Genomic DNA, 21,371 nt, shown 5'->3' on the forward strand with positions numbered 1-21,371 from the left:
AGCACGTGTCCGCACCCTCACCTGTGCCCTCAGCCTTGCCGTTCCCTAACCCTAACACTAGCATGGAAGGGAAACCCACCGGCAGCCCCACACCTTAGCCTCCGCCGTACCCTCATCCTAATCCGTACGCGGACACTGACCCGCGCGTCCGCACGTGCCCCGACCCTAGCACGTGTCCGCACCCTCACCTGTGCCCTCAGCCTTGCCGTTCCCTAACCCTAACCCTACCCCGGAACGGAAACCCACAGGCAGCCCCACACCTTAGCCTCCGCCGTACCCTCATCCTAATCCGTACGCGGACACTGACCCGCGCGTCCGCACGTGCCCTGACCCTAGCACGTGTCCGCACCCTCACCTGTGCCCTCAGCCTTGCCGTTCCCTAACCCTAACCCTAGCCCGGAACGGAAACCCACCAGCAGCCCCACACCTTAGCCTCCGCCGTACCCTCATCCTAATCTGTACGCGGACATTGACGCGCGCGTCCGCACGTGCCCCGACCCTAGCACGTGTCCGCACCCTCACCTGTGCCCTCAGCCTTGCCGTTCCCTAACCCTAAGCCTAGCCCGGAATGGAAACTCACCGGCAGCCCCACACCTTAGCCTCCGCCGTACCCTCATCCTAATCCGTACGCGGACACTGACCCACGCGTCCGCACGAGCCCCGACCCTAGCACGTCTCCGCACCCTCACCTGTGCCCTCAGCCTTGCCGTTCCCTAACCCTAACCCTAGCCCGGAACGGAAACCCACCGGCAGCCCCACACCTTAGCCTCCGCCGTAACCTCATCCTAATCCGTACGCGGACACTGACCCGCGCGTCCGCACGTGCCCCGACCCTAGCACGTGTCCGCACCCTCGCCTGTGCCCTCAGCCTTGCCGTTCCCAAACCCTAACCCTAACCCTAGCCCGGAACGGAAACCCACCGGCAGCCCCACACCTTAGCCTCCGCCGTACCCTCATCCTAATCCGTACGCGGACACTGACCCGCGCGTCCGCACGTGCCACGACCCTAGCACGTGTCCGCACCCTCGCCTGTGCCCTCAGCCTTGCCGTTCCCTAACCCTAACCCTAGCCCGGAACAGAAACCCACCGGCAGCCCCACACCTTAGCCTCCGCCGTACCCTCATCCTAATCCGTACGCGGACACTGACCCACGCGTCCGCACGTGCCCCGACCCTTGCACGTGTCCGCACCCTCACCTGTGCCCTCAGCCTTGCCGTTCCCTAACCCTAACCCTAGCCCGGAACGGAAACCCACCGGCAGCCCCACACCTTAGCCTCCGCCGTACCCTCATCCTAATCCGTACGCGGACACTGACCCGCGCGTCCGCACGTGCCCCGACCCTAGCACGTGTCCGCACCCTCACCTGTGCCCTCAGCCTTGCCGTTCCCTAACCCTAACCCTAGCCCGGAACGGAAACCCACCGGCAGCCCCACAGCTTAGCCTCCGCCGTACCCTCATCCTAATCCGTACGCGGACACTGACCCGCGCGTCCGCACATGCCCCGACCCTAGCACGTGACCGCACCCTCACCTGTGCCCTCAGCCTTGCCGTTCCCTAACCCTAACCCTAGCCCGGAATGGAAACCCACCGGCAGCCCCACACCTTAGCCTCCGCCGTACCCTCATCCTAATCCGTACGCGGACACTGACACGCGCGTCCGCACATGCCCCGACCCTAGCACGTGTCCGCACCCTCACCTGTGCCCTCAGCCTTGCCGTTCCCTAACCCTAACCCTAGCACGGAAGGGAAACCCACCGGCAGCCCCACACCTTAGCCCCCGCGTACCCTCATCCTAATCCGTACGCGGACACTGACCCGCGCGTCCGCACGTGCCCCGACCCTAGCACGTGTCCGCACCCTCACCTGTGCCCTCAGCCTTGCCGTTCCCTAACCCTAATCCTAGCCCGGAACGGAAACCCACCGGAAGCCCCACACCTTAGCCCCCGCCGTACCCTCATCCTAATCCGTACGCGGACACTGACCCGCGTGTCGGCACGTGCCCCGACCCTAGCACGTGTCCGCACCCTCACCTGTGCCCTCAGCCTTGCCGTTCCCTAACCCTAACCCTAGCCCGGAACGGAAACCCACCGGCAGCCCCACACCTTAGCCTCCGCCGTACCCTCATCCTAATCCGTACGCGGACACTGACCCACACGTCCGCACGTGCCCCGACCCTAGCACGTGTCCGCACCTTCGCCTGTGCCCTCAGCCTTGCCGTTCCCTAACCCTAACCCTAGCCCGGAACGGAAACCCACCGGCAGCCCCACACCTTAGCCTCCGCCGTACCCTCATTCTAATCCGTACGCGGACAATGACCCGCGCGTCCGCACGTGCCCCGACCCTAGCACGTGTCCGCACCCTCACCTGTGCCCTCAGCCTTGCCGTTCCCTAACCCTAACCCTAGCCCGGAACGGAAACCCACCGGCAGCCCCACACCTTAGCCTCCGCCGTACCCTCATCCTAATCCGTACGCGGACACTGACCCGCGCGTCCGCACGTGCCCCGACCCTAGCACGTGTCCGCACCCTCACCTGTGCCCTCAGCCTTGCCGTTCCCTAACCCTAACCCTACCCCGGAACGGAAACCCACCGGCAGCCCCACAGCTTAGCCTCCGCCGTACCCTCATCCTAATCCGTACGCGGACACTGACCCGCGCGTCCGCACGTGCCCCGACCCTAGCATGTGTCCGCACCCTCACCTGTGCCCTCAGCCTTGCCGTCCCCTACCCCTAACCCTAGCCCGGAACGGAAACCCACCGGCAGCCCCACACCTTAGCCTCCGCCGTACCCTCATCCTAATCCGTACGCGGACACTGACCCGCGCGTCCGCTTGTGCCCCGACCCTAGCACGTGTCTGCACCCTCACCTGTGCCCTCAGCCTTGCCGTTCCCTAACCCTAACCCTAGCCCGGAACGGAAACCCACCGGCAGCCCCGCACCTTAGCCTCCGCCGTACCCTCATCCTAATCCGTACGCGGACACTGACCCGCGCGTCCGCACGAGCCCTGACCCTAGCACGTCTCCGCACCCTCACCTGTGCCCTCAGTCTTGCCGTTCCCTAACCCTAACCCTAGCCCTGAACGGAAACCCACCGGCAGCCCCACACCTTAGCCTCCGCCGTACCCTCATCCTAATCCGTACGCGGACACTGACCCGCGCGTCCGCACGTGCCCCCACCCTAGCACGTGTCCGCACCCTCACCTGTGCCCTCAGCCTTGCCGTTCCCTAACCCTAACCCTAGCCCGGAACGGAAACCCACCGTCAGCCCCACACCTTAGCCTCCGCCGTACCCTCATCCTAATCCGTACGCGGACACTGACCCGCGCGTCGGCACGTGCCCCGACCCTAGCACGTGTCCGCACCCTCACCTGTGCCCTCAGCCTTGCCGTTCCCTAACCCTAACCCTAGGCCGGAACGGAAACCCACCGGCAGCCCCACACCTTAGCCTCCGCCGTACCCTCATCCTAATCCGTACGCGGACACTGACCCGCGCGTCCGCACGTGCCCCGAACCTAGCACGTGTCCGCACCCTCACCTGTGCCCTCAGCCTTGCCGTTCCCTAACCCTAACCCTAGCCCGGAACGGAAACCCACCGGCAGCCCCACACCTTAGCCTCCGCCGTACCCTCATCCTAATCCGTACGCGGACACTGACCCGCGCATCCGCACGTGCCCCGACCCTAGCACGTGTCCGCACCCTCACCTGTGCCCTCAGCCTTGCCGTTCCCTAACCCTAACCCTAGCCCGGAACGGAAACCCACCGGCAGCCCCACACCTTAGCCTCCGCCGTACCCTCATCCTAATCCGTACGCGGACACTGACCCGCGCGTCCGCACGTGCCCCGACCCTAGCACGTGTCCGCACCCTCACCTGTGCCCTCAGCCTTGCCGTCCCCTACCCCTAACCCTAGCCCGGAACGGAAACCCACCGGCAGCCCCACACCTTAGCCTCCGCCGTACCCTCATCCTAATCCGTACGCGGACACTGACCCGCGCGTCCGCACGTGCCCCGACCCTAGCACGTGTCCGCACCCTCACCTGTGCCCTCAGCCTTGCCGTTCCCTAACCCTAACCCTAGCCCGGAACGGAAACCCACCGGCAGCCCCGCACCTTAGCCTCCGCCATACCCTCATCCTAATCCGTACGCGGACACTGACCCGCGCGTCCGCACGAGCCCTGACCCTAGCACGTCTCCGCACCCTCACCTGTGCCCTCAGTCTTGCCGTTCCCTAACCCTAACCCTAGCCCGGAACGGAAACCCACCGGCAGCCCCACACCTTAGCCTCCGCCGTACCCTCATCCTAATCCGTACGCGGACACTGACCCGCGCGTCCGCACGTGCCCCGACCCTAGCACGTGTCCGCACCCTCAACTGTGCCCTCAGCCTTGCCGTTCCCTAACCCTAACCCTAGGCCGGAACGGAAACCCACCGGCAGCCCCACACCTTAGCCTCCGCCGTACCCTCATCCTAATCCGTACGCGGACACTGACCCGCGCGTCCGCACGTGCCCCGAACCTAGCACGTGTCCGCACCCTCACCTGTGCCCTCAGCCTTGCCGTTCCCTAACCCTAACCCTAGCCCAGAACGGAAACCCACCGGCAGCCCCACACCTTAGCCTCCGCCGTACCCTCATCCTAATCCGTACGCGGACACTGACCCGCGCATCCGCACGTGCCCCGACCCTAGCACGTGTGCGCACCCTCACCTGTGCCCTCAGCCTTGCCGTTCCCTAACCCTAACCCTAGCCCGGAACGGAAACCCACCGGCAGCCCCACACCTTAGCCTCCGCCGTACCCTCATCCTAATCCGTACGCGGACACTGACCCGCGCGTCCGCACGTGCCCCGACCCTAGCACGTGTCCGCACCCTCACCTGTGCCCTCAGCCTTGCCGTCCCCTACCCCTAACCCTAGCCCGGAACGGAAACCCACCGGCAGCCCCACACCTTAGCCTCCGCCGTACCCTCATCCTAATCCGTACGCGGACACTGACCCGCGCGTCCGCACGTGCCCCGACCCTAGCACGTGTCCGCACCCTCACCTGTGCCCTCAGCCTTGCCGTTCCCTAACCCTAACCCTAGCACGGAAGGGAAACCCACCGGCAGCCCCACACCTTAGCCTCCGCCGTACCCTCATCCTAATCCGTACGCGGACACTGACCCGCGCGTCCACACGTGCCCCGACCCTAGCACGTGTCCGCACCCTCACCTGTGCCCTCAGCCTTGCCGTTCCCTAACCCTAACCCTAGCCCGGAACGGAAACCCACCGGCAGACCCACACCTTAGCCTCCGCCGTACGCTCATCCTAATCCGTACGCGGACACTGACCCACGCGTCCGCACGTGCCCCGAACCTAGCACGTGTCCGCACCCTCACCTGTGCCCTCAGCCTTGCCGTTCCCTAACCCTAACCCTAGCCCGGAACGGAAACCCACCGGCAGCCCCACACCTTAGCCTCCGCTGTACCCTCATCCTAATCTGTACGCGGACACTGACCCGCGCGTCCGCACGTGCCCTGACCCTAGCACGTGTCTGCACCCTGACCTGTGCCCTCAGCCTTGCCGTTCCCTAACCCTAACCCTAGCCCGGAACGGAAACCCACTGGCAGCCCCACACCTTAGCCTCCGCCGTACCCTCATCCTAATCCGTACGCGGACACTGACCCGCGCGTCCGCACGTGCCCCGACCCTAGCACGTGTCCGCACCCTCACCTGTGCCCTCAGCCTTGCCGTTCCCTAACCCTAACCCTAGCCCGGAACGGAAACCCACCGGCGGCCCCACACCTTAGCCTCCGGCGTACCCTCATCCTAATCTGTACGCGGACACTGACCCGCGCGTCCGCACGTGCCCCGACCCTAGCACGTGTCCGCACACTCACCTGTGCCCTCAGCCTTGCCATTCCCTAACCCTAACCCTAGCCCGGAACGGAAACTCACCGGCAGCCCCACACCTTAGCCTGCGCCGTACCCTCATCCTAATCCGTACGCGGACACTGACCCGCGCGTCCGCACGAGCCCCGACCCTAGCACGTCTCCGCACCCTCACCTGTGCCCTCAGCCTTGCCGTTCCCTAACCCTAACCCTAGCCCGGAACGGAAACCCACCGGCAGCCCCACAGCTTAGCCTCCGCCGTACCCTCATCCTAATCCGTACGCGGACACTGACCCACGCGTCCGCACGTGCCCCGACCCTAGCACGTGTCCGCACCCTCGCCTGTGCCCACAGCCTTGCCGTTCCCTAACCCTAACCCTAGCCCGGAACGGAAACCCACCGGCAGCCCCACACCTTAGCCTCCGCCGTACCCTCATCCTAATCCGTACGCGGACACTGACCCGCGCGTCCGCACGTGCCACGACCCTAGCACGTGTCCGCACCCTCGCCTGAGCACTCAGCCTTGCCGTTCCCTAACCCTAACCCTAGCCCGGAACGGAAACCCACGGGCAGCCCCACACCTTAGCCTCCGCCGTACCCTCATCCTAATCCGTACGCGGACACTGACCCGGGCGTCCGCACGTGCCCCGACCCTAGCACGTGTCCGCACCCTCACCTGTGCCCTCAGCCTTCCCGTTCCCTAACCCTAACCCTAGCACGGAAGGGAAACCCACCGGCAGCCCCACACCTTAGCCTCCGCCGTACTCTCATCCTAATCCGTACGCGGACACTGACCCGCGCGTCCGCACGTGCCCCGATCCTAGCACGTGTCCGCCCCTTCACCTGTGCCCTCAGCCTTGCCGTTCCCTAACCCTAACCCTAGCCCGGAACGGAAACCCACCGGCAGCCCCACACCTTAGCCTCCGCCGTACCCTCATCCTAATCCGTACGCGGACACTGACCCGCGCGTCCGCACGTGCCCCGACCCTAGCACGTGTCCGCACCCTCACCTGTGCCCTCAGCCTTGCCGTTCCCTAACCCTAACCCTAGCCCGGAACGGAAACCCACCGGCAGCCCCACACCTTAGCCTCCGCCGTACCCTCATCCTAATCCGTACGCGGACACGGACCCGCGCGTCCGCACGTGCCCCAACCCTAGCACGTGTCCGCACCCTCACCTGTGCCCTCAGCCTTGCCGTTCCCTAACCCTAACCCTAGCCCGGAACGGAAACCCACCGGCAGCCCCACACCTTAGCCTCCGCCGTACCCTCATCCTAATCCGTAGACGGACAGTGACCCGCGTGTCCGCACGTGTCCCGACCCTAACACGTGTCCGCACCCTCACCTGTGCCCTCAGCCTTGCCGTTCCCTAACCCTAACCCTAGCCCGGAACGGAAACCCACCGGCAGCCCCACACCTTAGCCTCCGCCGTACCCTCATCCTAATCCGTACGCGGACACTGACACGCGAGTCTGCACGTGCCCCAACCCTAGCACGTGTCCGCACCCTCACCTGTGCCCTCAGCCTTGCCGTTCCCTAACCCTAACCCTATCCCGGAACGGAAACCCACGGGCAGCCCCACACCTTATCCTCCGCCGTACCCTCATCCTAATCCATACGCGGACACTGACCAGCGCGTCCGCACGTGCCCCGACCCTATCACGTCTCCGCACCCTCACCTGTGCCCTCAGCCTTGCCGTTCCCTAACCCTAACCCTAGCCCGGAACGGAAACCCACCGGCAGCCCCACACCTTAGCCTCCGCCGTACCCTCATCCTAATCCGTACGCGGACACTGACCCGCGCGTCCGCACGTGCCCCGACCCTAGCACGTGTCCGCACCCTCACCTGTGCTCTCAGCCTTGCCGTTCCCTAACCCTAACCCTAGCCCGGAACGGAAACCCACCGGCAGCCCCACACCTTAGCCTCCGCCGTATCCTCATCCTAATCCGTACGCGGACACTGACCCGCGCGTCCGCACATGCCCCGACCCTAGCACGTGTCCGCACCCTCACCTGTGCTCTCAGCCTTGCCGTTCCCTAACCCTAACCCTAGCCCGGAACGGAAACCCACCGGCAGCCCCACACCTTAGCCTCCGCCGTACCCTCATCCTAATCCGTACGCGGACACTGACCCGCGCGTCCGCACGTGCCCCAACCCTAGCACGTGTCCGCACCCTCGCCTGTGCCCTCAGCCTTGCCGTTGCCTAACCCTAACCCTAGCCCGGAACGGAAACCCACCGGCAGCCCCACACCTTAGCCTCCGCCGTACCCTCATCCTAATCCGTACGCGGACACTGACCCGCGCGTCCGCACGTGCCACGACCCTAGCACGTGTCCGCACCCTCGCCTGTGCCCTCAGCCTTGCCGTTCCCTAACCCTAACCCTAGCCCGGAACGGAAACCCACGGGCAGCCGCACACCTTAGCCTCCGCCGTACCCTCATCCTAATCCGTACGCGGACACTGACCCACGCGACCACACGTGCCCCGACCATAGCACGTGTCCTCACCCTCACCTGTGCCCTCAGCCTTGCCGTTCCCTAACCCTAACCCTAGCACGGAAGGGAAACCCACCGGCAGCCCCACACCTTAGCCTCCGCCGTACCCTCATTCTAATCCGTACGCGGACACTGACCCGCGCGTCCGCACGTGCCCCGACCCTAGCACGTGTCCGCACCCTCACCTGTGCCCTCAGCCTTGCCGTTCCCTAACCCTAACCCTAGCCCGGAACGGAAACCCACCGGCAGCCCCACACCTTAGCCTCCGCCGTACCCTCATCCTAATCCGTACGCGGACACTGACCCGCGTGTCCGCACGTGCCCCGACCCTAGCACGTGTCCGCACCCTCACCTGTGCCCTCAGCCTTGCCGTTCCCTAACCCTAACCCTAGCCCGGAATGGAAACCCACCGGCAGCCCCACACCTTAGCCTCCGCCGTACCCTCATCCTAATCCGTACGCGGACACTGACCCGCGCGTCCGCACGTGCCCCGACCCTAGCACGTGTCCGCACCCTCACCTGTGCTCTCAGCCTTGCCGTTCCCTAACCCTAACCCTAGCCCGGAACGGAAACCCATCGGCAGCCCCACACCTTAGCCTCCGCCGTACCCTCATCCTAATCCGTACGCGGACACTGAACCGCGCGTCCGCACGTGCCCCGACCCTAGCACGTGTCCGCACCCTCGCCTGTGCCCTCAGCCTTGCCGTTCCCTAACCCTAACCCTAGCCCGGAATGGAAACCCCCCGGCAGCCCCACACCTTAGCCTCCGCCGTACCCTCATCCTAATCCGTACGCGGACACTGACCCACGCGTCCGCAAGTGCCCCGACCCTAGCACGTATCCGCACCCTCACCTGTGCCCTCAGCCTTGCCATTCCCTAACCCTAACCCTAGCCCGGAACGGAAACCCAACGGCAGCCCCACAGCTTAGCCTCCGCCGTACCCTCATCCTAATCCGTACGCGGACACTGACCCGCGCGTCCGCACGTACCCCGAGCCTAGCACGTGTCCGCACCCTCACCTGTGCCCTCAGCCTTGCCGTTCCCTAACCCTAACCCTAGCCCGGAACGGAAACCCACCGGCAGCCCCACACCTTAGCCTCCGCCGTACCCTCATCCTAATCCGTACGCGGACACTGACCCGCGCGTCCGCACGTGCCCCGAACCTAGCACGTGTCCGCACCCTCACCTGTGCCCTCAGCCTTGCCGTTCCCTAACCCTAACCCTAGCCCGGAACGGAAACCCACCGGCAGCCCCACACCTTAGCCTCCGCCGTACCCTCATCCTAATCCGTACGCGGACACTGACCCGCGCGTCCGCACGTGCCCCGAACCTAGCACGTGTCCGCACCCTCACCTGTGCCCTCAGCCTTGCCGTTCCCTAACCCTAACCCTAGCCCGGAACGGAAACCCACCGGCAGCCCCACACCTTAGCCTCCGCCGTACCCTCATCCTAATCCGTACGCGGACACTGACCCGTGCGTCCGCACGTGCCCCGACCCTAGCACGTGTCCGCACGCTCACCTGTGCCCTCAGCCTTGCCGTTCCCTAACCCTAACACTAGCCCGGAAGGGAAACCCACCGGCAGCCCCACACCTTAGCCTCCGCCGTACCCTCATCCTAATCCGTACGCGGACACTGACCCGCGCGTCCGCACGTGCCCCGACACTAGCACGTCTCCGCACCCTCACCTGTGCCCTCAGCCTTGCCGTCCCCTACCCCTAACCCTAGCCCGGAACGGAAACCCACCGGCAGCCCCACACATTAGCCTCCGCCGTACCCTCATCCTAATCCGTACGCGGACTTTGAACCGCGCGTCCGCACGTGCTCCGACCCTAGCACGTGTCCGCACCCTCACCTGTGCCCTCAGCCTTGCCGTTCCCTAACCCTAACCCTAGCCCGGAACGGAAACCCACCGGCAGCCCCACACCTTAGCCTCCGCCGTACCCTCATCCTAATCCGTACGCGGACACTGACCCGCGCGTCCGCACGAGCCCCGACCCTAGCACGTCTCCGCACCCTCACCTGTGCCCTCAGCCTTGCCGTTCCCTAACCCTAACCCTAGCCCGGAACGGAAACCCACCGGCAGCCCCACACCTTAGCCTCCGCCGTACCCTCATCCTAATCCGTACGCGGACACTGACCCGCGCGTCCGCACGTGCCCCGACCCTAGCACGTGTCCGCACCCTCGCCTGTGCCCTCAGCCTTGCCGTTCCCTAACCCTAACCCTAGCCCGGAACGGAAACCCACCGGCAGCCCCACACCTTAGCCTCCGCCGTACCCTCATCCTAATCCGTACGCGGACACTGACCCGCGCGTCCGCACGTGCCACGACCCGAGCACGTGTCCGCACCCTCGCCTGTGCCCTCAGCCTTGCCGTTCCCTAACCCTAACCCTAGCCCGGAACGGAAACCCACCGGCAGCCCCACACCTTAGCCTCCGCCGTACCCTCATCCTAATCCGTACACGGACACTGACCCACGCTTCCGCACGTGCCCCGACCCTAGCACGTGTCCGCACCCTCACCTGTGCCCTCAGCCTTGCCGTTCCCTAACCCTAACCCTAGCCCGGAATGGAAACCCACCGGCAGCCCCACACCTTAGCCTCCGCCGTACCCTCATCCTAATCCGTACGCGGACACTGACCCGCGCGTCCGCACGTGCCCCGACCCTAGCACGTGTCCGCACCCTCACCTGTGCTCTCAGCCTTGCCGTTCCCTAACCCTAACCCTAGCCCGGAACGGAAACCCATCGGCAGCCCCACACCTTAGCCTCCGCCGTACCCTCATCCTAATCCGTACGCGGACACTGAACCGCGCGTCCGCACGTGCCCCGACCCTAGCACGTGTCCGCACCCTCGCCTGTGCCCTCAGCCTTGCCGTTCCCTAACCCTAACCCTAGCCCGGAAGGGAAACCCACTGGCAGCCCCACACCTTAGCCCCCGCCGTACCCTCATCCTAATCCGTACGCGGACACTGACCCGCGCGTCCGCACGTGCCCCGACCCTAGCACGTGTCCGCCCCCTCACCTGTGCCCTCAGCCTTGCCGTTCCCTAACCCTAACCCTAGCCCGGAACGGAAACCCACCGGCAGCCCCACACCTTAGCCTCCGCCGTACCCTCATCCTAATCCGTACGCGGACACTGACCCGCGCGTCCGAACGTGCCCCGACCCTAGCACGTGTCCGCACCCTCACCTGTGCCCTCAGCCTTGCCGTTCCCTAACCCTAACCCTACCCCGGAACGGAAACCCACCGGCAGCCCCACAGCTTAGCCTCCGCCGTACCCTCATCCTAATCCGTACGCGGACACTGACCCGTGCGTCCGCACGTGCCCTGACCCTAGCACGTGTCCGCACCCTCACCTGTGCCCTCAGCCTTGCCGTTCCCTAACCCTAACCCTAGCCCGGAACGGAAACCCACCGGCAGCCCCACACCTTAGCCTCCGCCGTACCCTCATCCTAATCCGTACGCGGACACTGACCCACGCGTCCGCACGTGCCCCGAACCTAGCACGTGTCCGCACCCTCACCTGTGCCCTCAGCCTTGCCGTTCCCTAACCCTAACCCTAGCCCGGAACGGAAACCCACCGGCAGCCCCACACCTTAGCCTCCGCCGTACCCTCATCCTAATCCGTACGCGGACACTGACCCGCGCGTCCGCACGTGCCCCGACCCTAGCACGTGTCCGCACCCTCACCTGTGCCCTCAGCCTTGCCGTTCCCTAACCCTAACCCTAGCCCGGAACGGAAACCCACCGGCAGCCCCACACCTTAGCCTCCGCCGTACCCTCATCCTAATCCGTACGCGGACACTGACCCGTGCGTCCGCACGTGCCCCGACCCTAGCACGTGTCCGCACGCTCACCTGTGCCCTCAGCCTTGCCGTTCCCTAACCCTAACACTAGCCCGGAAGGGAAACCCACCGGCAGCCCCACACCTTAGCCTCCGCCGTACCCTCATCCTAATCCGTACGCGGACACTGACCCGCGCGTCCGCACGTGCCCCGACACTAGCACGTCTCCGCACCCTCACCTGTGCCCTCAGCCTTGCCGTCCCCTACCCCTAACCCTAGCCCGGAACGGAAACCCACCGGCAGCCCCACACCTTAGCCTCCGCCGTACCCTCATCCTAATCCGTACGCGGACTTTGAACCGCGCGTCCGCACGTGCTCCGACCCTAGCCCGTGTCCGCACCCTCACCTGTGCCCTCAGCCTTGCCGTTCCCTAACCCTAACCCTAGCCCGGAACGGAAACCCACCGGCAGCCCCACACCTTAGCCTCCGCCGTACCCTCATCCTAATCCGTACGCGGACACTGACCCGCGCGTCCGCACGAGCCCCGACCCTAGCACGTCTCCGCACCCTCACCTGTGCCCTCAGCCTTGCCGTTCCCTAACCCTAACCCTAGCCCGGAACGGAAACCCACCGGCAGCCCCACACCTTAGCCTCCGCCGTACCCTCATCCTAATCCGTACGCGGACACTGACCCGCGCGTCCGCACGTGCCCCGACCCTAGCACGTGTCCGCACCCTCGCCTGTGCCCTCAGCCTTGCCGTTCCCTAACCCTAACCCTAGCCCGGAACGGAAACCCACCGGCAGCCCCACACCTTAGCCTCCGCCGTACCCTCATCCTAATCCGTACGCGGACACTGACCCGCGCGTCCGCACGTGCCACGACCCGAGCACGTGTCCGCACCCTCGCCTGTGCCCTCAGCCTTGCCGTTCCCTAACCCTAACCCTAGCCCGGAACGGAAACCCACCGGCAGCCCCACACCTTAGCCTCCGCCGTACCCTCATCCTAATCCGTACACGGACACTGACCCACGCGTCCGCACGTGCCCCGACCCTAGCACGTGTCCGCACCCTCACCTGTGCCCTCAGCCTTGCCGTTCCCTAACCCTAACCCTAGCCCTGAACGGAAACCCACCGGCAGCCCCACACCTTAGCCTCCGCCGTACCCTCATCCTAATCCGTACGCGGACACTGACCCGCGCGTCCGCACGTGCCCCGACCCTAGCACGTGTCCGCACCCTCACCTGTGCCCTCAGCCTTGCCGTTCCCTAACCCTAACCCTAGCCCGGAACGGAAACCCACCGGCAGCCCCACACCTTAGCCTCCGCCGTACCCTCATCCTAATCCGTACGCGGACACTGACCCGCGCGTCCGCACGTGCCCCGACCCTTGCACGTGTCCGCACCCTCACCTGTGCCCTCAGCCTTGCCGTTCCCTAACCCTAACCCTAGCCCGGAACGGAAACCCACCGGCAGCCCCACACCTTAGCCCCCGCCGTACCCTCATCCTAATCTGTACACGGACATTGACCCGCGCGTCCGCACGTGCCCCGACCCTAGCACGTGTCCGCACCCTCACCTGTGCCCTCAGCCTTGCCGTTCCCTAACCCTAACCCTAGCCCGGAACGGAAACTCACCGGCAGCCCCACACCTTAGCCTCCGCCGTACCCTCATCCTAATCCGTACGCGGACACTGACCCTCGCGTCCGCACGAGCCCCGACCCTAGCACGTCTCCGCACCCTCACCTGTGCCCTCAGCCTTGCCGTTCCCTAACCCTAACCCTAGCCCGGAACGGAAACCCACCGGCAGCCCCAAACCTTAGCCTCCGCCGTACCCTCATCCTAATCCGTACGCGGACACTGACCCGCGCGTCCGCACGTGCCCCGACCCTAGCACGTGTCCGCACCCTCGCCTGTGCCCTCAGCCTTGCCGTTCCCTAACCCTAAGCCTAGCCCGGAATGGAAACCCACCGGCAGCCCCACACCTTAGCCTCCGCCGTACCCTCATCCTAATCCGTACGCGGACACTGACCCGTGCGTCCGCACGTGCCACGACCCTAGCACGTGTCCGCACCCTCGCCTGTGCCCTCAGCCTTGCCGTTCCCTAACCCTAACCCTAGCCCGGAACGGAAACCCACCGGCAGCCCCACACCTTAGTCTCCGCCGTACCCTCATCCTAATCCGTACGCGGACACTGACCCGCGCGTCCGCACGTGCCCCGACCCTAGCACGTGTCCGCACCCTCACCTGTGCCCTCAGCCTTGCCGTTCCCTAACCCTAACCCTAGCACGGAAGGGAAACCCACCGGCAGCCCCACACCTTAGCCTCCGCCGTACCCTCATCCTAATCCGTACGCGGACACTGACCCGCGCGTCCGCACGTGCCCCGACCCTAGCACGTGTCCGCACCCTCACCTGTGCCCTCAGCCTTGCCGTTCCCTAACCCTAACTCTAGCCCGGAACGGAAAACCACAGGCAGCCCCACACCTTAGCCCCCGCCGTACCCTCATCCTAATCCGTACGCGGACACTGACCCGCGCGTCCGCACATGCCCCGATCCTAGCACGTGTCCGCACCCTCGCCTGTGCCCTCAGCCTTGCCGTTCCCTAAACCTAACCCTAGCCCGGAAGGGAAACCCACTGGCAGCCCCACACCTTAGCCCCCGCCGTACCCTCATCCTAATCCGTACGCGGACACTGACCCGCGCGTCCGCACGTGCCCCGACCCTAGCACGTGTCCGCACCCTCACCTGTGCCCTCAGCCTTGCCGTTCCCTAACCCTAACCCTAGCCCGGAACGGAAACCCACCGGCAGCCCCACAGCTTAGCCTCCGCCGTACCCTCATCCTAATCCGTACGCGGACACTGACCCGCGCGTCCGCACGTGCCACGACCCGAGCACGTGTCCGCACCCTCGCCTGTGCCCTCAGCCTTGCCGTTCCCTAACCCTAACCCTAGCCCGGAACGGAAACCCACCGGCAGCCCCACACCTTAGCCTCCGCCGTACCCTCATCCTAATCCGTACACGGACACTGACCCACGCGTCCGCACGTGCCCCGACCCTAGCACGTGTCCGCACCCTCACCTGTGCCCTCAGCCTTGCCGTTCCCTAACCCTAACCCTAGCCCGGAATGGAAACCCACCGGCAGCCCCACACCTTAGCCTCCGCCGTACCCTCATCCTAATCCGTACGCAGACACTGACCCGCGCGTCCGCACGTGCCCCGACCCTAGCACGTGTCCGCACCCTCACCTGTGCTCTCAGCCTTGCCGTTCCCTAACCCTAACCCTAGCCCGGAACGGAAACCCATCGGCAGCCCCACACCTTAGCCTCCGCCGTACCCTCATCCTAATCCGTACGCGGACACTGAACCGCGCGTCCGCACGTGCCCCGACCCTAGCACGTGTCCGCACCCTCGCCTGTGCCCTCAGCCTTGCCGTTCCCTAACCCTAACCCTAGCCCGGAATGGAAACCCCCCGGCAGCCCCACACCTTAGCCTCCGCCGTACCCTCATCCTAATCCGTACGCGGACACTGACCCACGCGTCCGCAAGTGCCCCGACCCTAGCACGTATCCGCACCCTCACCTGTGCCCTCAGCCTTGCCATTCCCTAACCCTAACCCTAGCCCGGAACGGAAACCCAACGGCAGCCCCACACCTTAGCCTCCACCGTACCCTCATCCTAATCCGTACGCGGACACTGACCCGCGCGTCCGCACGTGCCCCGACCCTAGCACGTGTCCGCACCCTCACCTGTGCCCTCAGCCTTGCCGTTCCCTAACCCTAACCCTAGCCCGGAACGGAAACCCACCGGCAGCCCCACACCTTAGCCCCCGCCGTACCCTCATCCTAATCTGTACGCGGACACTGACCCGCGCGTCCGCACGTGCCCCAACCCTAGCACGTGTCCGCACCCTCACCTGTGCCCTCAGCCTTGCCGTTCCCTAACCCTAACCCTAGCCCGGAAGGGAAACCCACTGGCAGCCCCACACCTTAGCCCCCGCCGTACCCTCATCCTAATCCGTACGCGGACACTGACCCGCGCGTCCGCACGTGCCCCGACCCTAGCACGTGTCCGCCCCCACACCTGTGCCCTCAGCCTTGCCGTTCCCTAACCCTAACCCTAGCCCGGAACGGAAACCCACCGGCAGCCCCACACCTTAGCCTCCGCCGTACCCTCATCCTAATCCGTACGCGGACACTGACCCGCGCGTCCGAACGTGCCCCGACCCTAGCACGTGTCCGCACCCTCACCTGTGCCCTCAGCCTTGCCGTTCCCTAACCCTAACCCTACCCCGGAACGGAAACCCACCGGCAGCCCCACAGCTTAGCCTCCGCCGTACCCTCATCCTAATCCGTACGCGGACACTGACCCGTGGGTCCGCACGTGCCCCGACCCTAGCACGTGTCCGCACCCTCACCTGTGCCCTCAGCCTTGCCGTTCCCTAACCCTAACCCTAGCCCGGAACGGAAACCCACCGGCAGCCCCACACCTTAGCCTCCGCCGTACCCTCATCCTAATCCGTACGCGGACACTGACCCGCGCGTCCGCACGTGCCCCGAACCTAGCACGTGTCCGCACCCTCACCTGTGCCCTCAGCCTTGCCGTTCCCTAACCCTAACCCTAGCCCGGAACGGAAACCCACCGGCAGCCCCACACCTTAGCCTCCGCCGTACCCTCATCCTAATCCGTACGCGGACACTGACCCGCGCGTCCGCACGTGCCCCGACCCTAGCACGTGTCCGCACCCTCACCTGTGCCCTCAGCCTTGCCGTTCCCTAACCCTAACCCTAGCCCGGAACGGAAACCCACCGGCAGCCCCACACCTTAGCCTCCGCCGTACCCTCATCCTAATCCGTACGCGGACACTGACCCGTGCGTCCGCACGTGCCCCGACCCTAGCACGTGTCCGCACGCTCACCTGTGCCCTCAGCCTTGCCGTTCCCTAACCCTAACACTAGCCCGGAAGGGAAACCCACCGGCAGCCCCACACCTTAGCCTCCGCCGTACCCTCATCCTAATCCGTACGCGGACACTGACCCGCGCGTCCGCACGTGCCCCGACACTAGCACGTCTCCGCACCCTCACCTGTGCCCTCAGCCTTGCCGTCCCCTACCCCTAACCCTAGCCCGGAACGGAAACCCACCGGCAGCCCCACACCTTAGCCTCCGCCGTACCCTCATCCTAATCCGTACGCGGACTTGGAACCGCGCGTCCGCACGTGCTCCGACCCTAGCACGTGTCCGCACCCTCACCTGTGCCCTCAGCCTTGCCGTTCCCTAACCCTAACCCTAGCCCGGAACGGAAACCCACCGGTAGCCCCACACCTTAGCCTCCGCCGTACCCTCATCCTAATCCGTACGCGGACACTGACCCGCGCGTCCGCACGAGCCCCGACCCTAGCACGTCTCCGCACCCTCACCTGTGCCCTCAGCCTTGCCGTTCCCTAACCCTAACCCTAGCCCGGAACGGAAACCCACCGGCAGCCCCACACCTTAGCCTCCGCCGTACCCTCATCCTAATCCGTACGCGGACACTGACCCGCGCGTCCGCACGTGCCCCGACCCTAGCACGTGTCCGCACCCTCGCCTGTGCCCTCAGCCTTGCCGTTCCCTAACCCTAACCCTAGCCCGGAACGGAAACCCACCGGCAGCCCCACACCTTAGCCTCCGCCGTACCCTCATCCTAATCCGTACGCGGACACTGACCCGCGCGTCCGCACGTGCCACGACCCGAGCACGTGTCCGCACCCTCGCCTGTGCCCTCAGCCTTGCCGTTCCCTAACCCTAACCCTAGCCCGGAACGGAAACCCACCGGCAGCCCCACACCTTAGCCTCCGCCGTACCCTCATCCTAATCCGTACACGGACACTGACCCGCGCGTCCGCACGTGCCCCGACCCTAGCACGTGTCCGCACCCTCACCTGTGCCCTCAGCCTTGCCGTTCCCTAACCCTAACCCTAGCCCTGAACGGAAACCCACCGGCAGCCCCACACCTTAGCCTCCGCCGTACCCTCATCCTAATCCGTACGCGGACACTGACCCGCGCGTCCGCACGTGCCCCGACCCTAGCACGTGTCCGCACCCTCACCTGTGCCCTCAGCCTTGCCGTTCCCTAACCCTAACCCTAGCCCGGAACGGAAACCCACCGGCAGCCCCACACCTTAGCCTCCGCCGTACCCTCATCCTAATCCGTACGCGGACACTGACCCGCGCGTCCGCACGTGCCCCGACCCTTGCACGTGTCCGCACCCTCACCTGTGCCCTCAGCCTTGCCGTTCCCTAACCCTAACCCTAGCCCGGAACGGAAACCCACCGGCAGCCCCACACCTTAGCCCCCGCCGTACCCTCATCCTAATCTGTACAGGGACATTGACCCGCGCGTCCGCACGTGCCCCGACCCTAGCACGTGTCCGCACCCTCACCTGTGCCCTCAGCCTTGCCGTTCCCTAACCCTAACCCTAGCCCGGAACGGAAACTCACCGGCAGCCCCACACCTTAGCCTCCGCCGTACCCTCATCCTAATCCGTACGCGGACACTGACCCTCGCGTCCGCACGAGCCCCGACCCTAGCACGTCTCCGCACCCTCACCTGTGCCCTCAGCCTTGCCGTTCCCTAACCCTAACCCTAGCCCGGAACGGAAACCCACCGGCAGCCCCAAACCTTAGCCTCCGCCGTACCCTCATCCTAATCCGTACGCGGACACTGACCCGCGCGTCCGCACGTGCCCCGACCCTAGCACGTGTCCGCACCCTCGCCTGTGCCCTCAGCCTTGCCGTTCCCTAACCCTAAGCCTAGCCCGGAATGGAAACCCACCGGCAGCCCCACACCTTAGCCTCCGCCGTACCCTCATCCTAATCCGTACGCGGACACTGACCCGCGCGTCCGCACGTGCCACGACCCTAGCACGTGTCCGCACCCTCGCCTGTGCCCTCAGCCTTGCCGTTCCCTAACCCTAACCCTAGCCCGGAACGGAAACCCACCGGCAGCCCCACACCTTAGTCTCCGCCGTACCCTCATCCTAATCCGTACGCGGACACTGACCCGCGCGTCCGCACGTGCCCCGACCCTAGCACGTGTCCGCACCCTCACCTGTGCCCTCAGCCTTGCCGTTCCCTAACCCTAACCCTAGCACGGAAGGGAAACCCACCGGCAGCCCCACACCTTAGCCTCCGCCGTACCCTCATCCTAATCCGTACGCGGACACTGACCCGCGCGTCCGCACGTGCCCCGACCCTAGCACGTGTCCGCACCCTCACCTGTGCCCTCAGCCTTGCCGTTCCCTAACCCTAACTCTAGCCCGGAACGGAAAACCACAGGCAGCCCCACACCTTAGCCCCCGCCGTACCCTCATCCTAATCCGTACGCGGACACTGACCCGCGCGTCCGCACATGCCCCGATCCTAGCACGTGTCCGCACCCTCGCCTGTGCCCTCAGCCTTGCCGTTCCCTAAACCTAACCCTAGCCCGGAAGGGAAACCCACTGGCAGCCCCACACCTTAGCCCCCGCCGTACCCTCATCCTAATCCGTACGCGGACACTGACCCGCGCGTCCGCACGTGCCCCGACCCTAGCACGTGTCCGCACCCTCACCTGTGCCCTCAGCCTTGCCGTTCCCTAACCCTAACCCTAGCCCGGAACGGAAACCCACCGGCAGCCCCACAGCTTAGCCTCCGCCGTACCCTCATCCTAATCCGTACGCGGACACTGACCCGCGCGTCCGCACGTGCCACGACCCGAGCACGTGTCCGCACCCTCGCCTGTGCCCTCAGCCTTGCCGTTCCCTAACCCTAACCCTAGCCCGGAACGGAAACCCACCGGCAGCCCCACACCTTAGCCTCCGCCGTACCCTCATCCTAATCCGTACACGGACACTGACCCACGCGTCCGCACGTGCCCCGACCCTAGCACGTGTCCGCACCCTCACCTGTGCCCTCAGCCTTGCCGTTCCCTAACCCTAACCCTAGCCCGGAATGGAAACCCACCGGCAGCCCCACACCTTAGCCTCCGCCGTACCCTCATCCTAATCCGTACGCGGACACTGACCCGCGCGTCCGCACGTGCCCCGACCCTAGCACGTGTCCGCACCCTCACCTGTGCTCTCAGCCTTGCCGTTCCCTAACCCTAACCCTAGCCCGGAACGGAAACCCATCGGCAGCCCCACACCTTAGCCTCCGCCGTACCCTCATCCTAATCCGTACGCGGACACTGAACCGCGCGTCCGCACGTGCCCCGACCCTAGCACGTGTCCGCACCCTCGCCTGTGCCCTCAGCCTTGCCGTTCCCTAACCCTAACCCTAGCCCGGAATGGAAACCCCCCGGCAGCCCCACACCTTAGCCTCCGCCGTACCCTCATCCTAATCCGTACGCGGACACTGACCCACGCGTCCGCAAGTGCCCCGACCCTAGCACGTATCCGCACCCTCACCTGTGCCCTCAGCCTTGCCATTCCCTAACCCTAACCCTAGCCCGGAACGGAAACCCAACGGCAGCCCCACACCTTAGCCTCCACCGTACCCTCATCCTAATCCGTACGCGGACACTGACCCGCGCGTCCGCACGTGCCCCGACCCTAGCACGTGTCCGCACCCTCACCTGTGCCCTCAGCCTTGCCGTTCCCTAACCCTAACCCTAGCCCGGAACGGAAACCCACCGGAAGCCCCACACCTTAGCCCCCGCCGTACCCTCATCCTAATCTGTACGCGGACACTGACCCGCGCGTCCGCACGTGCCCCAACCCTAGCACGTGTCCGCACCCTCACCTGTGCCCTCAGCCTTGCCGTTCCCTAACCCTAACCCTAGCCCGGAAGGGAAACCCACTGGCAGCCCCACACCTTAGCCCCCGCCGTACCCTCATCCTAATCCGTACGCGGACACTGACCCGCGCGTCCGCACGTGCCCCGACCCTAGCACGTGTCCGCCCCCTCACCTGTGCCCTCAGCCTTGCCGTTCCCTAACCCTAACCCTAGCCCGGAACGGAAACCCACCGGCAGCCCCACACCTTAGCCTCCGCCGTACCCTCATCCTAATCCGTACGCGGACACTGACCCGCGCGTCCGAACGTGCCCCGACCCTAGCACGTGTCCGCACCCTCACCTGTGCCCTCAGCCTTGCCGTTCCCTAACCCTAACCCTACCCCGGAACGGAAACCCACCGGCAGCCCCACAGCTTAGCCTCCGCCGTACCCTCATCCTAATCCGTACGCGGACACTGACCCGTGCGTCCGCACGTG

Source organism: Hyperoodon ampullatus (assembly GCF_949752795.1).
Source record: "Hyperoodon ampullatus genome assembly, chromosome: 13".
Lineage (NCBI taxonomy): Eukaryota > Metazoa > Chordata > Mammalia > Artiodactyla > Ziphiidae > Hyperoodon > Hyperoodon ampullatus.